At 38.8% G+C, this 21,390-nt stretch overlaps 2 protein-coding genes across 6 annotated transcripts in view; one reads left to right on the top strand and one right to left on the bottom strand.

The window, feature by feature from the left end:
- Positions 1-16,526, bottom strand: part of PACSIN3 (protein kinase C and casein kinase substrate in neurons 3) — a 29,976-nt gene extending 13,450 nt beyond the window's left edge. Inside the window, exon 1 of one of the 5 annotated variants that reach the window (XM_088145685.1) lies at positions 16,242-16,526. The gene's annotated coding sequence lies outside the window, so the exon portion shown is untranslated. Of the gene's footprint in view, positions 1-15,670; positions 15,823-16,241 lie in introns of those variants that run through there. The other 4 variants (XM_088145689.1, XM_088145688.1, XM_088145690.1 and 1 more) reach the window with 4 other exon arrangements.
- The window catches only part of DDB2 (damage specific DNA binding protein 2), an 83,676-nt gene that overhangs the window by 32,931 nt on the left and 29,355 nt on the right, over positions 1-21,390 (top strand). The gene's annotated exons all lie outside the window — the stretch shown is intronic.

The raw sequence follows: 21,390 nt of genomic DNA, 5'->3' as shown, positions 1-21,390 counted from the left end.
GCTTTCTTCAGAGGCACACTCTGGGCACTAACCCAACAAGAAAAGATGCTTAAGCAGAGAAAAGAGAATGATTTTTACTAGCTATAACAACATTCAAATTTGCAGCACACGGAAAGGTATGCATCTGTGTTGTGTGTGTGTGTTTAGGGTCTATGGTATTTATATCTGTATGCAGTTTAAGAGACTGATTTTAAATACTTCCAAACTGGGATGGAGTAGTTCAGGCTGACATACTTTACGTATGAACTAAACATGACTTTTAAATAGTTGTTATCAGCCCTTCCTTTACACTCAGGACAATTTTTCATTCACTCCAAGATACAGTAACTCCAACACATAGTAATAAAAATACTGACATACTGTATCCTAAGATGACAGACCTCTCTCTATTCTAGCACGTTATCTAGAGACACCAATATGGGTGTTCTGAATCTTTTATGACTCCTTTAGTTATAAGAGACTCAGCTTATGATACTACTAATCTCAGTGTGAACAGAAGTCATGGAAGTTAGTGATAAATTCATTTACAGAGATGCACAGAAAAAGTGGGCAGGTCACTATTGTAGTATGTTTGTATATGTGTGTGTGTTTGGAGGATGTTTCAGTTGGTCAAAATGCAACCGAAGGCCAACATGTCATTTTCAGTTTTAGGAAACCTAGCCACTTTACATTTCAGAACTGCACTGCTAGAATTATCTGTACTTAGTAAGCGAATTTAACTTAATATCCAGGGGAATGCAAAGACTCATTCTTTTCCAAATCACCAATGCTTCATTTCCTAGCCCACAAATCCTTTGGAGGAGACAACTAGTTGAGAAAGAAGCCAGAAATCAGCATTTTCGGGCCTCTCCCTTGGAATTTATGCCTACCCAAACTGCCTAATCCAGTTTAAAAAATTAGTCAAGAGATTCAACCCCATAGGGACATAGCAGTATGATACTTCTATAGCAGAAACATTGGTAAAAGGGTAAGTCAGAGAACAATCAACCCAAACATAGAGCAGGATTTGGGGAATTCAACTTGTGTGTCATCCTAATGATTAGTACAGATGTCTTTAAAATAATTACATATTGAGTCAGACTGGATATGCAGTTTTGAATTTGGAAACTTATTTCTGTACACAGCAACCACGCTTGCTGTGATGTCAGCATGGGCTTAGTTTTATAACCCTGCATGGATAAACTGTGCTAGGATTTATAACTTTATACTTCTTTAGCCATAATTTCAGATGTTCCCTCCCAATGTTAGGTGTATATTTTTCCATTGTTTGGGGATATTATACTTTATACTATCAACAGAACATTTTCTAAGATTTTCCCCTTGAAGTATGTTACAAAAAAGCAATCTATTAATATTCATAGCTGTAGTCCTCCAAGACACCAAGCACACCTTTTAGTTTGCTTTCTAGTCAACAGAGAAACAAGACTGAATCTTGATTAAATACATGACTAGAATAATTATTGATAGCTGCACTCTTCCTAAGGATCACAATCAGAGGGCAGGGGGTGCTCCCTTCTGGGTCTGGTGTTGATGCATAGTATCATAAAAGGGAAACCTCTCTCAACTTTGACTGATAAATCAGTTGTGCCCCCTCTGGAGAGAAAATCCTAGTGGTACTGATACATGTGCTGATGATCTCCCAGTTGGATATTTGCAATATGCTCATTATAGGACAATCCTTGAAATGGCCCAGAACGGGGCAGCAAGGAGAGCGAGACAAGTGGCACACTTCTGTGCCACATTATCCTCATGGTGAAACTGCCATCCTTGTTACCTTGCACATCCAATTCAAAGTGTTCACTAAAGTCTCCCAAATCTTACATGCTTTAACCCGTTAGTTGAACAACTGCTTTCTCTTGTACTGTCTATTCTGTACATTTAAGTCATTAACAAGTACGGCTATAGATACGTTTTAACATCAATAATTCTGCTTTTTTCCATGGTGCAGCCTATATTATGGAAAAAGCTGCCATTAAAATTGGAAAAAGGACTCTCATCTTATTTAGAGAAATCAACTGAAGTATTTATTTACCTATCTACCTTTCACTCAGGTCTTTATATACCCTATAGCATATTTATTTATTAATCAAATTTATACAAGCTGTCCATCTCACTGGATACTATAGCATATTTAATTACCTGATTGCATTCTTCTAATCACCCAGAGCCCCTGGGATTAGGCAATACTGTATATAAATATGCTAAACAAATAGTGTTATTATGTATTCAAAAAGAGCACCCTGGATAGCAAGCAAGCAGTGGCAGCAATATTTATGAAGAGCATGTGAATCTGTAAGAAAATATCTGAATCCGAGAATGAAAAGTTAGATCAAAAAACTTTACTAACTTTAGTAAAGTTAGAGAGAGGAAATTGGTAACTATTACAGTGCAAGTCTGCCACAGACCACCAGGCAGAAAACTTCAATATCTCTGAGATAAATTAAACCATCAAAGAAGATGCTGATGTAATGTAGGAATAGTTTATTTCACCTACTTTTTTTTCCTTTAAAAGCTACAGATTTCTAATGAACTGAGATTTAAAAAGGATATATAGGAGTCACGGGCAGCCTCCATGCATTTTCCTTGGCACCCAATGGACTTAGTTATCTTTCTAAAATAAACAAATAAATGGAAAGCTAGTATTTTTCAAATGAAAGTGCCATCCTCTAACTGCTTTATTTCTAAGAAAGTTTCTGTCCATAGGAAATAAAAATAGTGAGTGGCTCAGCCCAATGTACTTTTAGACTGCCTGGATATTTGTCACCCACCTGCCTAGAAAAAAAGGATAAAAATAAGTTGGGATGGTAATTCCCATCTTGGGAGGGAAGAGGGAGTGGTGGGCAATCTTGCTGATAAATGCATGTCATGGGACTAGTCACAGCATGGTTTCAAATTTCCAAATGTGCTCACTGGACCAAAAGGGTTGACTCTCCCTGATATCAGGAAACAGAAGAAAGGGCAAGTCACCAAGCACAATGAGGAATGAGGAATGAATAAGTAAAATCTGCAGGGTGGATGTCAGGAATGAAAGCTCATGATCAATTTAGGCACACAGTTCTGGCTGCATTCAGAGGAACAGTGAGGAGTGTAAGAAGTGAAACTGGTCACCAGTTAGGATTGAGAGAACTGACTGCTATGTGCAAGAATCAGTGCCATCTCATAAATGTTCTCAGAGACACACACAACTCACGTTAATAAAATGTGTGTATTATTCATCTTGAATACATCTTTGTCCCAGGCAAGAGTATTGTGGGTAGCTTTTCTGGGACCAAAGATTGCTTTTTGTTTTAAAAATGAATAGAATAGTGCCAGGGTAATCTCATCAAAGGTGGTGAGCTAGGATGTCTACTTTTTTAAAAAATGAAGGTTAAGTTTGCTGTTTTCCTGGTATGTAAAATTTAGAAGATGACTTGGAGAAGGATAGAGAAATGTTAGCAGGCAGAAGACAGAAGATACAATTACTCAGTTGTAATTTACACCAGTCATTTCCTATAACTTAATGCACTACTATGCTGTATCAACCAAAGCACATGAGAATTTACTAATGTGAGTTGTGTGTGTCTCTGAGAACATAATGTAATCACACTATTCTGCCTCGTTCAGACCTCTACCGGAATTCTGTGTCTACTTCTGGATAGTGTAGCTTAAGGATGTTAAAAAACTGGAACACATCCAAAGGAGCTTAAAATGCTTTGCCCACCTTCTTTCCAAACTCTTGTGTTGGAAAGAGAGTGATTTCATCCTTAAACCATCTCTGAGAGGAACAGGATCCAATCAGTTCTAGACAAACTTCAAAGATCTGTGTTCTGTTGTACTCCCACATTTGGCAGCTACTACCAGTGTCTCATAATATTCCCATTTCTTGTTATGTATTCCCCACCCTGAACAAAAAATTGTACTTGATCATTAATGGGAAGGGATTCCTCAAGCTTATTCTAAAAGAACTAAACTATAATTTGATCACTAGGAAAGGCTCTATCCTCAATTTCCTCTTATATGTCTAAAATTCATGTCCCTTGCCCTGCTATTCATGCTTGCAATTATTTTTAGGAATGGTGATGCCACAAATGGAGCCCCATGTCTCAGCCAAGGATAAATGGAGCCAAGTAGAACATAACCCCTCCCAGAACAAAATAACTCTGAAGCAAAATAAGCAATGTATTTTAAAATACTACAAATCTAATCCTCAATACTTCATTAGAAAACAAATATGGGGTAGCATATCCGATTTACAACTTGTTTCATTATGCATTTCAAATTTCTCTTTCGTACCCCAGGAATTTTTGCCCATTTCTGTGGTTTACAAATTGCTCTGAACTTAATACAACTCAATACTTGCCTCAGCCGTATACCCAAGCAAACTTTCCATTCAGCCTGCCATACAGGCACTGTTTTTTCTGCAGAGTTATGATTCTTTATTCATAGAAACACTTTTACTCTCAGAGGCTAAGTTAATATGTTCAGAAAATACAGTTGTTATGAAAAAGTATTTGCTCTCTTTTGGTTTTCTAAATTTTGCATATCTTTGCTACTGAATGTTATCAGAGCTGCATGTAGGTTCTATTGATATATAAAGGGAATCTGAGCAAACTAGCAACACTAATGTTTGGTGCTTGTTTCATTTATTTCAAAAAGTCATCTGACATGTGATATGCCAGTATGTAAAAGTAATCACTCCCCTGGATTCAGTGACCGCTTGTACCACTTATAGCTGCAACAACTGTAGCCAAACGTGTCCTCTAATTTGTATTGTCGAAGGCTTTCACAGCCGGAATACGATGGCTGGTGTGGGTCTTCCAGGCTGTGTGGCCGTATTCTGGAAGTTTTGTTTCCTAACGTTTCGCCAGCATCTGTGACCGGCATCTTCAGAGAGCAGGAGCACAGTCTGCTTCAGCTCTCTGAAGATGCCAGTCACAGATGCTGGCGAAACGTTAGGAAACAAAACTTCCAGAACACGGCCACACAGCCTGGAAGACCCACACCAGCCAGTGTCCTCTAATTGTTGATCAGTCTCTTGCATGGCTGTGAAGAAACTACGGTCAATGTCATCATAACAAACTGCTTCAGTTCAGTAACATTTGAGAGTATTCTACTCATTTCTGGTCCTGCCAAAACATTTCTATGAGGTTTAAGTCTGGACTTTGATTCAGGCATTCCAAAACACCAAATTTGTTCTTTTTCATACAATTCTGTAGCCTTGCTTGTATACTGGAAACATTGCATTACTGCATGATCCAACTGAGCTTCAGTTGACAGATGGCCTGATATTTTCCTGCAGTGGTCTGTGATACAAAGTAGAATTCAGTCAATTATGAAAGTTGTCCTGATTCTCAGGCAGCAAATTATCCCCAAACTATGACAATAATACCATCTTTTCCATATGGTCTTGAAGGCTATGTTTGCTGGAGCATTCTGTAACCTTTAGACTGATAAGACTTCAATGACTTTTTAATAGAGGTCTTCAGAATCATTTATGAATGGAGCATAACATACCTCTAGAATCTGTATAATGAAAACTTTACTGTGAGAGGAAACAAAATTTGTGAAATGTATATAGAACAGAATTATTACGGTCACAGACCAGAATTAGAGATAGAAGCAGATTAAGAAACTGAATAAAGTAAAAACAAAACAAGATAAAAAACATTACAATTGCTGGTCAATTCATTGATGGGCAATCAAAATCTGTCTAGTTATACAAGCATTGTAACAAAACTTGGCTACATGCAAGGAGACTGTATCACACTGATCTGATAACTGTGCATAAAAAAGATCAGAATTGTCCAGGTGATTTACTAGGTAAGGAGTTATAAGGTGTGTCCTAGGATCCTTTTAGAGGACACAGTATAGCAGGACATGAGCTGTAGTTTCAATAGGCCCTTGGTGCAGGATCACAGTCTTAGCTGATATGGAACTTTTTTTGTACAGTTAGGGTCTGTGAAATGTATATATGGCAGGCCTGCCCCAAATGAGCCCCGACTGTTTAATAAAGCAGTACTCACGTAACTATTTAGCCCTTTAGATAAATTGGTTGAAATAGAGGTGCAATCATCTTTTCATACTTGCACATCATGTTGGATAGGTTTGTTCATGGAATAAATACCAAACTGATGTTATTTGTTCATCCAGACTCCCTTTATGTATCGTTAGGTCCTACATTAAGGTCCGATAACATTTGGGGGGAGGGTCGATATGCAAAAGTGCAGGAAATCCAAATGGGTGAGATGCAAAAGACACATTTCTTAAAATAAAAGTGTTTCCTAATGAAACAATAAGGGGAAGGATTATTTTGACTGACCTCCATATTTCTATCGCTTATTTGGGATCAGTTCCTCTGCTTTGATGGTAGGAAGATTCATTGTTTACCCATCTGCCACAGTAACTAGTTTATTAAATTGCTTCTTCCAAGAAAAACAAAACCCAAACAATCTCAAAGTGAGCACTCAGAGCCATCCACCAGTAGCAAACTTAAAAGCTTACAGCTGTACGCCGGCCAAGCCTGCATTACAGTACAGTACTTAGGGGCTTCTTTGGGAATGATCTTGTCTGGGGATAACAGATGGAAGCAATGCAGGGAAGGACAAGCACCCATGATAAACCTTGATAATTACGCTTCGCTCAGCACAGGAAGGAGTCCAGATGTTACTAATTTACCACTGCTCTCAATATTAAACAGGATATAGCACTCTTCTCTAAACAGAAACCACATCCAAGGATGCCTAGAACCACAAAAAATGTACTGTAGCTGCTATTTTAAAAATTAGGATTTGAAAACCAGGATGGAGGTACTGTACCTTTTTTTGAGAAAGTACTATTGGCAAAAGAGGGAGATGCATTTTTTGAGAATGTTACACGTAGGTACTGCTTTATATGGCAATGTCCTTTGCTCCATTGGCTGGGTTCACATAACCAGTCAAAATGTGGTTGTTTTATAGCTTATGTTGTGTGAGTTAGGCTGGTTTGCAATCATGGTTTAACCTTGGTTCCCATATAGTAAGAACCCAGCCAACTGCAGTTAGGTTGCTTAAGCAAATTATGTCTGAATACATTCTGGGAATGCAGCCACTGACTGAGCATTAGGCTTTAAGGTCTAACACTTTCCAATTCTTCAACACACACTGCTATATGTGTTTATCTGGCATTCCATTTCCCTTAAAATTATTCCCTGTAAACATGTATAATCTCAGTTTCTTTGACTTGATCTGTTGCTTCCTGACCAATCTGTTTAGATGTTACTATATAAAGCATAGTATCTTGTTCTGTTCTTACTGTATTTTTATTTGTAATGTGTCGATTTGCAATTCTGGTCAGTGACCGTAATAAAATATTCATTCATTCATACAAAAGGGAGGAGGCCAACAATTTGCTTTAATGTTTTAATTTTAAAACATAAAAATCCTACTAAGTCATCTTGTATTATTCTCTGACCCAGTTCATACAACCTAAGAAAAGAGTGGCAAAATACGTTCCCTAGACTTTGCTGCTGTAGGCTGTATATGAAAGTCCATTTGCCTGAATGCCCCCCTTTTTTAAAAGGCTTCTGCACAGAAAGATAGGCTACACCCTTTCCTGACTTACACTTTTAACCTGATCATAGAAAAACCTCCTTTCAAACAGGAGGTAACAAAGTTTTTTGTAAGACGACTATATCTTTTTGCCATACACTGAAAAAGCGTTGGAGATTCCTAATGCTTAAGAATGCAGAATGCATGAAAGCAAGTGCATTATTTCCTCTCCAACCACACAGTTTCAGTGCTCTTTTTTAAACAACAGAGATATGAGAAATGAATAATGTTACCTTTTTAAAAGTCAGGTTCTAATTCCTAAAACTTTTCCATAGCTGACCACAACATTTTCAATATAATGATTCTTTCTCTATAACATAAAATGATCAGTCCCATACTACACAAAATAAAGCCTTTTCCTAATGTGTGGTTTCATTATACGTATTTTTAACAGCAGCAGCAGCTTGGCATAGGAAATCGCCATACTCCTTGGAAACACATCTTCTTCTTTTTTTCTTTTTAGCATTTGTTCCACTTGGTTTCAGGGTCCATTTTTTTCTTTTTTTTGCAATGTGCTTGCCTAATTCTCATGGTGAAGCCACCAATGTATGATGTGATGAAAGATTCATTCTTCAGCCAGCTTGTTGCAGAGCCTGATGCTGTTTTGGCGCCAACAAGAGAGCAAATGGCCCAAGGCCACCCAGACGGCTTCTCCGCCTAAGGGAGCACACCGTCTCCTGGTTTCTAGGCTGGTGTCTTTAACCACTACACCACACCGGCTCTCTTGTCATAACAACATATACCTGGAAAACACAGTTTTTCCTTATTTACATCACTGTTGTGATCAGTAGAGTTAGATACATTTAAAGATTATATTAACATCTGGTTATATTAACATCTCTGGATTATAATTTTCTTGGCTGCTGTATATATTTAATTTTCTTTTGTGTTGTGTTTGTGGCTTGGTTTTAATTGATTTTATGATTGTTCGCCACCCAGAGTCATTTGTTTGAGATGGGTGGCCACATAAATGGAATGAATAAATAACACTGAAGAAGCAATGGCAATACTCTTCAAAAGCATGGAGCTCAAGTGAAAGGATGTTACCAGCTGCAGAACCCAAAGCCTTGCAATGAGTTTTTAATGCAGCGACCTGTCCTTAATACCATAAACTTTAGCAAGCCATTCAGCCATGCAGCTTCACCGATCCAGCACCTTTTTACATGGAAAATTGGAAAGATATATTAATCTATTTTCGGAACAATTTCAGACCCATGATTTCTATTTCAGCTACTATCTCTTATCGATTTCTGTCAAGAAAATTATAAAAAAGTAGTAGTTTCCAGATTTGGATCATTGTGCCTGTTTGTGATATACTTCCATTTAGAATGTGGCAGCACTGGGTTCAAATACTGAAAGCAAACTTCTATAGCAGGGAGATTATTATAGTGTTAAGCTTGTCAAGACAATGGAACAATTTTTTAAAAAAAAATACGGATGTGTATTACTTTTCAAAAAACAGTATAGAAATCAAAAACATTTTAATAATATTTTCCTTATTTTTAAAGAAAAATATATTTATATTTAAGCAAACATAATTTTATTATATTTCCAATAATGGCAATCAACCAGAAATGTATGAACTTGCATATGCAGACATTTCAATGTGTGAAGTAAGATTTGATATAGAAAATAATTTGAATTGCCATAACACTCACAGGACCTCTCCAACACTGAGACCAGTGTTCCCTAGAACATACTTTAAGAAACATTGCTGTAGGAAGCTTGTAAACATTTTTAACTATAGCCATTCAAAACATTTGAAGCGGAGTGATCAGTTTTTCATGCTGTAATCCATTAATACTAAAAGTTATGTTTGACAGAATCCCATCCATGGCAACCTACAAACTTTATATAATTCTATATATCCTTCTTAACATAGGACAAACAAGTCAAACCTTAAAATTATAGATTAGGGACCATAAAAGTCCAATCAAAATGAAAACTACTAGAGTAATTTTTTTTTGAAACACAGACAACACACTTGAAGATTTAAAGTTTGTAGAAATTAAGCTAATATGTCAATAAAAGACACTAATAATTTACTGACCCAGTGGGAAGAATATTTAACTTTTATAATAGAAACAGTTATACTTAATAGTCTGAATGAGAAATTTAAGCAGCTTTTTTTTAAAGAAAAAAGGTATTAATACTTAAATTGTTTCCACTTTGACAGTTTTGACAAGTAATATTAACATTGTGCTTTAAAACCCATGTGCAGTATATAAGATAATCACCCTTTTTAATCAGAAGCACACAACCTGAGGTCTTAGGAGCACACACTAGCCCCCAAATCTTGGTGCAGCCCTCCCTCAAGACACTGCAAAATTTCTCCCTGAATTATAATTATTAATATGACAGGCAGGACAATCATTAAATGTATGAGGAATGATCATGTGTCATCAAGTTTGTTATCAACGCTTAGCAACCACACAGATAGATTTTCTCCATGATGATTTGTCCCTAATCTGGTCTTTCAGGTCTTCCAATGATGCACTCATTGCTACTGTAACTGAGTCCATCCTCCTTGCTGCTGGTCACCCTCTTCATCTCTTTCCTTCCACCTTTCCCAGCATTAGAGCCTTCTCCAGAGAACTATGCCTTTGCATAAAGTAGGATAATTTGACCCTGATCATTTGTGCCTTGAGTGAGAGAGGAGTAATTACACTGTATTTAATTTAATGCTAACTAAATTTTTGTCCTCACTTGTCACTTTTTTCTTCTGGTCTGACATCCTTCCCCCAGCATTCTACTTAATTATGAAATGCAGGCATCAGTTCCAAAAAAAATTACACATTCCTATTTCAGTGAATAGTTGAAAATGCTGGTAAATGCCAAAAAGGGATGAAGAGGTTGGGGAAAGGTTTAAGATGATAATTACTTGACAGAATGAAGGATGGAAGGCATAAATGTATGTTTCTCTCTTTTTCAAAGTTTCTTTTATCTCTATTTCTCATTTTCTATCTTTGTTCTTGTTTGTTTTGTGTATTTTACTACATTGAAAAAGTCTAAATATATATATAATATAGATTATATATAAACAATGGTAGACACCAAGAATAATCAGACCCAAGATGCTTTTTTCCCTGATTTGGAGAATGAAGTTGTACCTGGAGACAGCTAGTATTTAATTCAATTTATAACAAGCAAGCCATAAATGAAATTTTACTTTTGTATTCCACATTTTGAGACTGCACAATAGCTAATGTAAGATTGTAATATATAAAAAATAATGACACTCTGAGTCGGACAGAATGACATTACAAGTGTATAGAACTGTATTATATCATCATTTTGGAAGCACTGATGCTGACTAATAATTCAAAATATACTGATCATCCTGAGATTTATTGGAGCTTGACAAATCCAATTGTCAATATAAGCTTTGTACTGCTATTGCATATATTCCAGATTACTTTTTTGATGGCTTGATGTTTATAGGGTAGTTAACATATTAATATAATAGTAATAACTGCATGTAAGTGGGTCTCTTTATTGCTTATAGTGATGAAAATATTAATATATCAGGACTAACAAATACTTCACAGAGTATATAGTCCTACTTCAATTACCAACCTACCCATAAATTCACTGCTTTATCTTAGTAAGAATCTCCCTCTTCTTCATTTCTTCCATTCTGTTTTAACACAAGGATATTAGTAGTCTAAGACATTTGTTGTAACGACTACTGAGATAGTACTTAATTTTCCAAATACTTGTGTGTCATATTAAGAGATCCTGTCAACACATGGGCACAACTCTGCCTACAAATATTACCCTTTAGGTTTACAGTCCACTAGAGGTCACCTGATAATAGGCAGCTGAATATATTTCTAACTGCAGTCAGCCTTCAATTTACTGGACCTTGGCTTAGCCGTCTTTACATGCAACAGACAACATCTCTTTATCATTTTATGCAAGTGTAACACCCTTTGATGTATACATAAAATCCCATTTGCCTTTTTACTCATGCATTAAAATTCCATTCGGATTTAACTGACATTTGAGTCTAATTGACAGTCCTGCCCTCCACTAGTTTATTAAATCAAAGGTTTACTATATTCTTAAATCATGTGACTAGAGAATCTTCAACAAGCCTATAGTATTTTAATTCCTGCATAGCAGAAATGTTGTCTCAACTTGTTATAAAGTATATGAAGGATGGCTAACTTGTGAAAGAAACGCATTGTAACCTACCATGATTATGCCACACATAATACCCAATACTACAACGTAAACATCAAGAAAATTACTCTTAATGCAGTGCCATGCATTTGAACATCCAGGACTGAGGCATGTGATTTTCATGACAAGTGACCAAGATTATGCCTAAACCCATTTGTTGGCATGACAGCTCAGTAATGGCTATAAACAACTGCATAGGAAGACGCAGCTACAGCCTGTGTATAGATTGTGGTTCAGGCAAGGAAAGTGTCAGCACAAATGACAAGCCAGCATTCACACCTCTCTCTTCTTCCTTCCCAAAACAGTAGAAACCCATGTAACCTTAGTGTAAAGGTTACAGCAGAAAAGAACAGTTGTTATATTCTCAAAAGTGTGTCTGTTCTCCAGGGGATGGACTGAGGCTAGAAATCTATTTGAAGATTAATCCAAGACCTGCTGCTCTGTAGATTCTGTAACACAATTGTCACCAACTAACAGTAAGGGCTTCTCAGCATAGCTGAGAATGGCTTCTCTTTGCTTTCTAATACAACAATGTGAAGTCTTAGAGCTTTTATTTATCAAATTTGTCATCACCCATCTCATTAAAAAGCAACTCTGGGCAGTTTACAGAAGAGATAAAATCAATTAAAATACAATATAAAACAATCTTAAATAATTAATAAATAAATTCCAAGGGATGATAAAACTGGCGATTAGCTCAGGGAGTGTCATCAGGGCGCCAACCATCCCCAGGATTGATTACAACTTGTCACCCCATGCAAGCTGACAGAGCCAGGTCTCAAGTTTCCTTTAACAGGAAACAGAGGGCGGGGGCCCACTGCACCTCTGGGGGGAGAATATTCCAAAGGGCAGGGGCAATGGCAGAGAAGGTTTTTCAATAGCACTTTTCAAAAGTTCAAATGATAAAACTTGACTGAAATGTAACTTATTCCCCAAAACATTCTTAAAAGAAGTGCAGTCAGTTTACAAGAATGCCTCTCTGAAACAAGAATAGTTTACAAGATTTTATGTTCAAATTCCTTAGCTCAATCTACATTCTCAATTTCTTTTTACCCTCAGAAAAAATAGAGCATTTTTACAATTAAGTCTCACAGATAGATAATCTGTGACATAATGCCTGAATATCCTCCATAGAAGAACTGAAACAATTGCTGAGAAATGTACTAAATTCAACCCATTGATACGTTACAGTTTAATAACAATTTCAGCTTTGCCTAATTCAATATAGATCCTTATAAAATGGAATCTACCTATTCATCACATTAAGTTGCTTAGGCATCACTGCTAGGACTCAGAAAGAGCTACTGTCCCAATAGAAGAGAAGACGAGAAGACCAAGCTAAATCCAAAAAACGCTAGGGAATTCCTGGAAGCTTGGCATTATTGATGACAAATCAGCCATTTAGACACATAGAGATAAGCTACATTTACACATCATTCAAAAGAGACAATAAGCAGGGACTGACACCAGACAAACAAGCAGAAAATAATACCCTCAGCAAGGAACTACCATGGAAAAAACCACACCCCCACCAATAGTGGCAGGGCAAGCAAAAAGAGGGAGCAAACCCCACACTCACTGATGATGTTACCTAGTCTGGTAATGAAACATCTGCAAGTGAACAACCAAGCTCAGAGAGCATCAAGGACTCCAAGAGCTTTTGTCCTTTAATATGTATCTCTACCTTAATACAGACATGTTTCTATTATGCAACAAGATCTCAACCTTCAGGTACTGAATGAGACAGGAAGACTGAGACGTTTGTCTGTAAAATTAGAGATAGCTGGAAGTCACACAGTTAGTGACTCTTTACATGCTTAGCTCAAGCCTAGAAATATTGTTCTCATAAGCCATATTGGCAAATTTGTTTTGCTTAAAAGCAACACAAAATAGCTCTCCTCTGGGTATACAGATAGCATCTCAGTCATCTTGAAAAATTAGGCTCACCTCCCACCCTTGGGAAATTGTGAGGTTAAATGCCCATGAGAAGACATGACAAGCTTGTTTCTGCTGTTCTGAGAAAAGATAGCATACACCCATACTTGGGATACTGGAGAGGGTGTAATATTTTGTACTCAGGAATCCAAGTAAAGTAAAGAAAAAAAAATAAAGCACTTAACTAAAATTGCTGCCTAATTCTGGCTCCGATGGCAAGGACACACAAATCTGTAGCATATCTCATATATTTCTACCTCCTAGCTAGCATTTGTGAGAGGTTAAGCAACCATTTTGTTCACTAGTCATAGCTGTCAGAAGACTTGGAACAAACCACCTTTCAATAAAACATCGGGTATCTTATTATGCAACATATACAAAGAATTCCATTCCTGCTCTACTTCAGTTCAGCTCATGCCTAGAGATAGGTGAGTCAGTGCAATTTTATTCTCTACATTATAGATGCAATCCAGTCACTGTCATTTTTATTCTCTACATAAGAAATATAAATCCTTTGCATATTGTTCAGGGAGAAATCTAATTAAATAATATTTTTAAAACAAGATTTTAACTCTTTTCACAAGATAGGAAATCCTCAGAGAGATGTTACTACGTATTATTAAAACAGATATTCTATAATAAGTAGTCTCACAGTTAATTTGATTGGATCTTACACCATCTTTCAAAGTCATGCAAAATTTAGAGAGAGACATTTGAAGCACTTGAGGCTTTCTCCATTATTTGACTAACTCTTCAAAGAAACAGAATAAGTAAAGAAAACTTAGCTGGCACAGAAAGCTGTTAGACTGGTTCACAGTTTGTAGTTTGCAAAGCTCCTGACATTTATCTTGAAGAGTTTCTGACCTCTTCCAAATCAAGAAAGGGCAAAGCATAGTCTTTTCTCTCCAGAAAATCAGTATTGCATTCCATATGTAAGAATATGAGTGCAGCGTATGAACCTTTTTTTCAGATCAGAGAAATCCAGAATTTTTGAAACCAAATAACAAAGTCACAAGAGCTGAGAATACACCTGGTTTCTGCTTGTCCAGCATTTGGAGAGATCTCTTTCCCAGCTAGAAAGGGGTTTATTTCCAACACAACCCATCAGTGGAAGTCTGCAGCAGATACTTAATCAGAATTATAACTCCCATTTTATTTCTGTAACAGTCTCAACTTTTATTCTCTTTCTTCAACCACCCCATCCACTTTGGGACCAGAGCTCCACTGTCCCTCCAAAGTCCATCATATTACGATGGACTATTGTGTTCTTAGCCTGATTTGGGCATATCCCATTTAAGCAGGTACAATCTTATTTAATTCTCTCACCCTGAGAAAATTTCACATCGGTGAGTAAATAGGAAACGTTCTAAGTTGTCTTGGGTTGATTTCTCCCAAATATTAAGCTATTATTAAAAGCAAGATGCAGTATTTCGAAGCACAAACAGCAGGAAGAAGAAGGTTACTAGGGCTTGAAGCTACAGGTGCCTCCAGATGGAAAGATCCTACTGCTCCTAGCCACTATACTATGCAGCTATACCACAGTTTCTTGCTTAACGCTTGTTTTTATGAAGATGAGGAAAAAGGCATGTCACAGGAGAATCAGAGTTACAAACAGCGAGCACTGTTGTCTCAATCCTGTAAAAGTACAGGACCGGGGCAGCGCGATGGTTTCCACGGCGAACTCTACCTCTTCTGTTTAACAAGAGTCCTGCCAACTCCCTGCAGGGCACGGAGCTTCGGGTTTCAGCAGGAGCAGCGGCTGCCTAAAAAGCTTTCACAATGGAGACCCCTCGCCCGCCTTCCGTCTCCCTCTTTCCCACCTCAGGACCCCCCAGTCTGCTTCTCAGCAAATGGATTCTCGCTCAAAGACCCTGCCGAAGAGCCGAGGGGCGCATGACACTCAAAGGACCCGGGTCCCGACTCGTCAACGATTCACCCCGGCCTCAGTTTTAGAACTAAAACTCTCCCTCGGCAACTAAACAAACCTCTCCGACAGCGGAAAGCCGGAATACGAATCCAATAGATACAAACGACGCCTTCCTCCGCAGAAACTCTTAAGTAGGTGTGGCAGTTTCAACCGGGACAGCTGCTCCCTTCCCTCCCTGCCCCGAGGAATGCCCGCAGCGAGCGACGTGGGAGGGGGACCCAACGCCGCGGCCGGGCGACAGCGAAGGTTGCAGAGGAGGGAGAAGAGCCCCCCGCGCCGGCGGCGGCTCCTCTCCGCCCCCTCAGGACTCCGGCCGCTATCCCCCCCTCGGCGGCACTGCAGCTGAGCGAGGACAATCGCCCTCTGTCTTCCCACTTCCAGGACCCTTTTCCCGAGCAGCCGAGCGCGGCGGGGAATGAGCAAGGAGAGAACGGGCGCCTTGGTACCTGCTTGTGGGGGGCGCAGGTCCGAGGAACGCTCCGCTGTGGAAGAGGAGAAGGGGCGGAGGAGCCCCCTCTGCTCGCGAGCCCCCTTCTTCGGCGTGGGGATTCAGCTCAGCTCGTGGAGGCGCCGCAATTAAGTCCAGCCCCATGCTAGCCCACGGGGAGCAGGGTTACTAGGAGACTCACCTCTTCCGACGGCTGCTCGGAGGACTCCCGCAGAGCGGAAAGTCTCGGGGCTCCTCTGGGGCAACAGGCAGATGGGGAAGGCACCTTTCCGCAACCCCTTCTGGCTGGATCAATCCGCCTCCCTCTCGGCTGGCTCCGGCGAGCGCTCGCTCCGGCCCGAGAGCCCCTCCCCCTATTTCAAGCTGCAGGACGTCCAGCGGGGGGGGGGGCTGGCCCGCCTCCTGGGCGATGGGCGGACTTGGGCAGACCCCAGCGACTTCCAGGAGGACGCTGAGGCAGCAGGGCTGCTCCGGGCAAAGAAGGCCTGGCTTTAGCAAGGCAAGAAAAACGCGGAGTTTCCTCCACCCCCCTGTCCGCAACTGGGCGGGAGGCACTTTCTGATCCAATTAGCCCGCTGTCGTTCTGGGGATGAACCAAGGCCCTGCCCAGCAGCCGTGGTGGCTGAGCTGGCCATCCTGGAAGCGGGGCGAGAGCCGGTAACCACCCAATTTTGGAAGGAACACAAAATGTGGGCTGAGATCTGGGACGCCATCGAAGAAGCAGCGCCTCTGCACATGTGGAAAGTGCAGAGATGCCAATGAGTAATCGGAACCCTCCCAGTCATATTTCTAGGGTTGGGCAAAAGAGCTTCCGCACCGGCGTCAGTTTCAAGTATCTCGAACCGCAGGACCCGTCCCCCTCTTAATTAGCCCTTGATCACAGATACTTTAGTTGGTAAGCATGCTCCTTTACTAGACAGGAAGATATCCTCTGAATTTAAAATGACTCCCCTCACAAAGAGGGAAGGTTAAACAGGGAAACACTATTAGAATATTTGAGATATTTTAAAAATGACTTTTAAAAATAGCTCCTGTACTTTTTAGGTAAATAGGCGAGATTTACCTAATAGGCCATTAAACAAATAAGCATAAAAAGGCCGTTTATATGTACTCTGAGTTGGGTGGAGAGTTTTCTAGGGGGTAGAGTCAACTCCCTCTGTACCAAAGAAAGGGGGAAAATTTGTGATTCATAGTAGCACTCTGTTCTGAAGCAGCCTTTAGCAGGTAGCCAACAAGTCATAGCTAGGAAGAATCTCTCTCACTCAGGCTGCTTGCATCGGACTGGAAAAGCCAACTCACCTTTTCTGCTGCTTTGTGTCTTCATTGCCTATAATCATCAGCCAGTCAGTTTGTTTCCAGGAGCAAAGTCTGGCAGAGAAAAATCCACGGGTGGTTAATGTGTTTTTATCCACCCATTTGCTCTGACAAATATAGTTGCATTTCTATCATTCTATTTTAAAAGTTTCCAGACTCCTTATTAAATTTTATAAGGGCAATGTAAAAGTATTGAAAATGTAAAGGTTCTTGAAGTGCTCCCATATTTCTTCATCTCACAAGACATTACCAAAGCAGAGAAAAAAGCCTGGGGCAGAAGGCTGACTGCAGTGTTGAAATCCTGGGCCTTGAAATGGAATGTGGGAGGGGACGATAAACATTAAAATTAAGCTCTGCCAGGTGCTCTGATAGTTTCGAGTTGCATTCAGGACTGTTAAAGGAAACAAATACTGTAGTGTTAGGTCTCCCATTGGAAAAAAAAAATCCTAAAATATCTAAATTATCTGTTCTTATTTTTACAACTCATAGTGCCTTGAGACTAAAGTTACATTTTCTACTTCATATAAAGCATCGTTTAATCATGACTTCATTTAAGCCAGTGTTTTCCATTTGAAACATGGACTTTTCAGTATCTGCTAGATTTTAAAATTTTGAAATAATGCAAATTACAGGTTGTATTCTTTTGAGGAATAAACACAATATCCCAATCTATACTACTCCTCACTAAGCTTCCATCTCCAACCAAAATATGCCAGGACTTGTTTCTATCTGAAGTTCACACCCTATGCAAATTTTCATTAGTCATTTATCCATAAGAAAATGTCACTGATTAATTACTCAAAAATAAGATACTTTGTGCACATTCATAACATAACATCAAGGTTCATAACATCACATCAAGCCAAAAGAAGCAAACTACATTATGGCAAGGAATGTAAACCTCACCACTGTATCAGAAAAATACTTGCTTTCCCATAAGTTATAGGAAATTTCAGTCACTAAAAAATTCTCCATAGGTGCACAACCTTATTTTCCTTAGCAGTTTATTCAAAAGATCTTATTAAATTTGGTGGGTCTTACCAAAATTATTTGTGCATCAAAACCATAGCTAAGCAAGCATAAATAACAACTTAATAATTACCCTTCCCTAAAGGTGAATTACTAGGGTGCAAATAATAGGAGGGAACTGTATTAGTCTGTGATATCCACAATCAGAAAGAATCTGGTAGCTTTTTTCAGACTAATACATTTTGCTGAAAAGCATATGCTTTAACTAATTACTTTCCATATCATCAGATGCATGAAGTGGCTAAACTAATGTAAACACATTTGGATGAGATGGGGGGGGGAGATGGGAAGAAACAGGGTGGTTATGCAGATTCAGGTTACCTGTGAGACTACAAGTACCTTATCAATTAATAATTATAATGTGTTAAACCCATTGTTCAGATCTTCTGAACATTAATTCTTTTGTACACAGTCTGGACTGTTTGTCCTACTTAGAATCCACAGGGGCATTGCTTGCAGACGATGGCATAAATTTCACTGGAGGAAGAGCATGTGAAGGTGCTTCTAAACTTGTGTGTGAAATTGTTGGGGCCTGTGATGGTGCTGTTGCTGTGAACGTGGGGGCAACATAGACATTTGAGTTGGTTGTAGGGTCTACTTCCATGTTAGCATCATCTTCTATTGTTTCTGATTGCTGGTGAGAATCTCCTTCAGCTTGAGTGGGTGTTTGTATGCAAGTATGAGTCTGCCACCCAATGCCTGAGAAAGTACAGTGTCACTATCTAGTATGGGTTGTGAATTATTAATAATGCACTTGAGAGGCTTGAACTTTGAACTGTAGGTGACAACCGATTGTTCTGTTTTTGTGGTCTGTCTTTTAATAGCCATCAGAAACACCACTGATGTCAATGCAACACACTTTGCCACCAGATACTTACACATAACTAATTTACCTTTGGCAACATATACCTACACAATATGCCAACATTTTCATGGCTGACTTAGAATAATAGTTCCTATACTCTTATCCCTGAAACTTCTCCTTTCCTTGAGATTCATTGATAATATTTTTATCATCTGGAACACACAAAAAAATCTTACATCAAATTCCATCAACACCTCAATTTTGACACTACCATCAATCTTAGCCTCAGCCTATCTACAAAACAAGTCTACTTTATGTCATGGTAAATCTATACATGGATTTAATGGACACATAAACACCATGTTACACAGGAAAACTACAGATCGCCACACTTACTACTTTCACCTAGAATACATACAGTAATCAGTTTCTGTCATCTGTACGCAAGCTGTATGCTACAACCACATTTGTTCTGACCCACTTCACAGAGATGCTTGATTGATGGAATTAAACCAAGCATTCAGGAGGCTGAACTACCCACACAGCAAGACCAACAGACAAATCAATAGAGCCAAATCAATAGAGCTAGGAAGGGCCTATTAAATGATAACCATAAGAACAGAACAATAGGACATCACTGGTTATCTCCAACAGCTCACAGCTCAAGCCACTAAAATGCATTATTAATAAGCTACCACCACGCTAGATAATGACACTTCACTTTCTCAGGCATTGGGTGGCAGGCCTATATTTACATACAGACATGAAACCAATTTACATCCAACATGAAGCCAATTCTCACAAGCAGCCAGAAACTGGAAAATGATCCTAATACCCAAACCAAAGCCTACAGCCAGGCCAGATATCTACTTTGCCCTCATATTTACATCAACAGCACCATCACAGGCCCCAACAACTTCACAGTGATATACTCTTCCTCTAATGTAATATATGCCATCATCTCCAGCAATGTCCTTCTGGATTCTACATATGATAAACAGGCCAGACTTTGTGCACACAAGTTTGTTATCAAAAGTATTAATGGACACAAGTTTGTTATCGGGACTCAAACAAGGACAAAATATTAACACAGCATTTTAACCTCCCAGGATACCTCATTACAGATCTCAAGGTAGCTATTCTCAAGGTAGCTATTCTAGAACAAAGAAGCTTCACTAGCCCAGTTGAGCAAGATAATGCTGAACTCACACGCTTCAAAAAGTTTCAGATTATCTCAGAAAGTCTTAATTAACACAATAGGCTTTTAACATGTTATAATTGTTAATTGATAAGGTACTTGTAATCTGTCTTCCCACATTATTTCTCCCCCTGCCCGCCTCATCCCAATTTAAATCCATCAGTTTAGGCTTTCCATGCATCTGATGAAGTGAGCTTCTCAAAAAAGTATGCCTTTTACTAAAATTTAGTACTCTGAAAAGGTGCTACCAGACTTCTTCCGATTTTAGCATGTTGTATTACTTTTTTAAAAAGAAAAATTACAGAATTCATCTCACTGTTCCCAAAATATAATCCTCCAAAATCCAGAAATTGCTTTCAATTGCTCTTAATTAAAATATAGTTCTGGTGTAGAGTGTCACTACTGATCCCCAGATTGGCAGGAACAAGCCTTTACTTATGAACATTCATTGAAGCAGTTACAAACAAACTTCTATTTCTTGAGAAACAGAGTGCCTTTTCCAACCCTGTAACCTTTTAGCATGCTATAAAAAGAATTACACAAAGATTGCTGCTTTTCAAATCTCCGTAGTTCGCTATATTACCTTTTGTATAGAATTGCAAGGAATCGCATACCACATTTAAAGAGACATTTGGTTAGAAATAATACAGTGTAAGATTGAACCTGCATTTTTTTCCTCTCCAACTTGAAACAGAAGAAAAAAGAGAAAAAGAAGAAAGAATATGTATAAAGCAAACTCCCCCCCATCTCAACTAGAAAATATGCAGATTAAGGTGTTACCTTCTGATCACTAGAAAAAAATGTTCCTCAGACCTATTTTTTAGCAGATAGAAACATAGGAAGCAAATCATCTCCATCTGTTCTACTATCGTTCAGTGATAGTGATTTTGTAGGGTCTCTGGGAGAGGTCTTTCCCCCACAGTCATCCTTTTAATGACTTGCCAAGGATTGAACTTGAGGCCAAACATGTTTTACCACTGAGCT

This window comes from Python bivittatus, unplaced genomic scaffold, assembly GCF_059951505.1.
Source record: "Python bivittatus isolate LINGU-HERP-01145 unplaced genomic scaffold, Pbiv_v1 ctg000480_np1212, whole genome shotgun sequence".
NCBI lineage: Eukaryota > Metazoa > Chordata > Lepidosauria > Squamata > Pythonidae > Python > Python bivittatus.
Note: the sequence above shows the minus strand (reverse complement) of the source record. Positions and strands in the feature narration are given on the sequence as shown.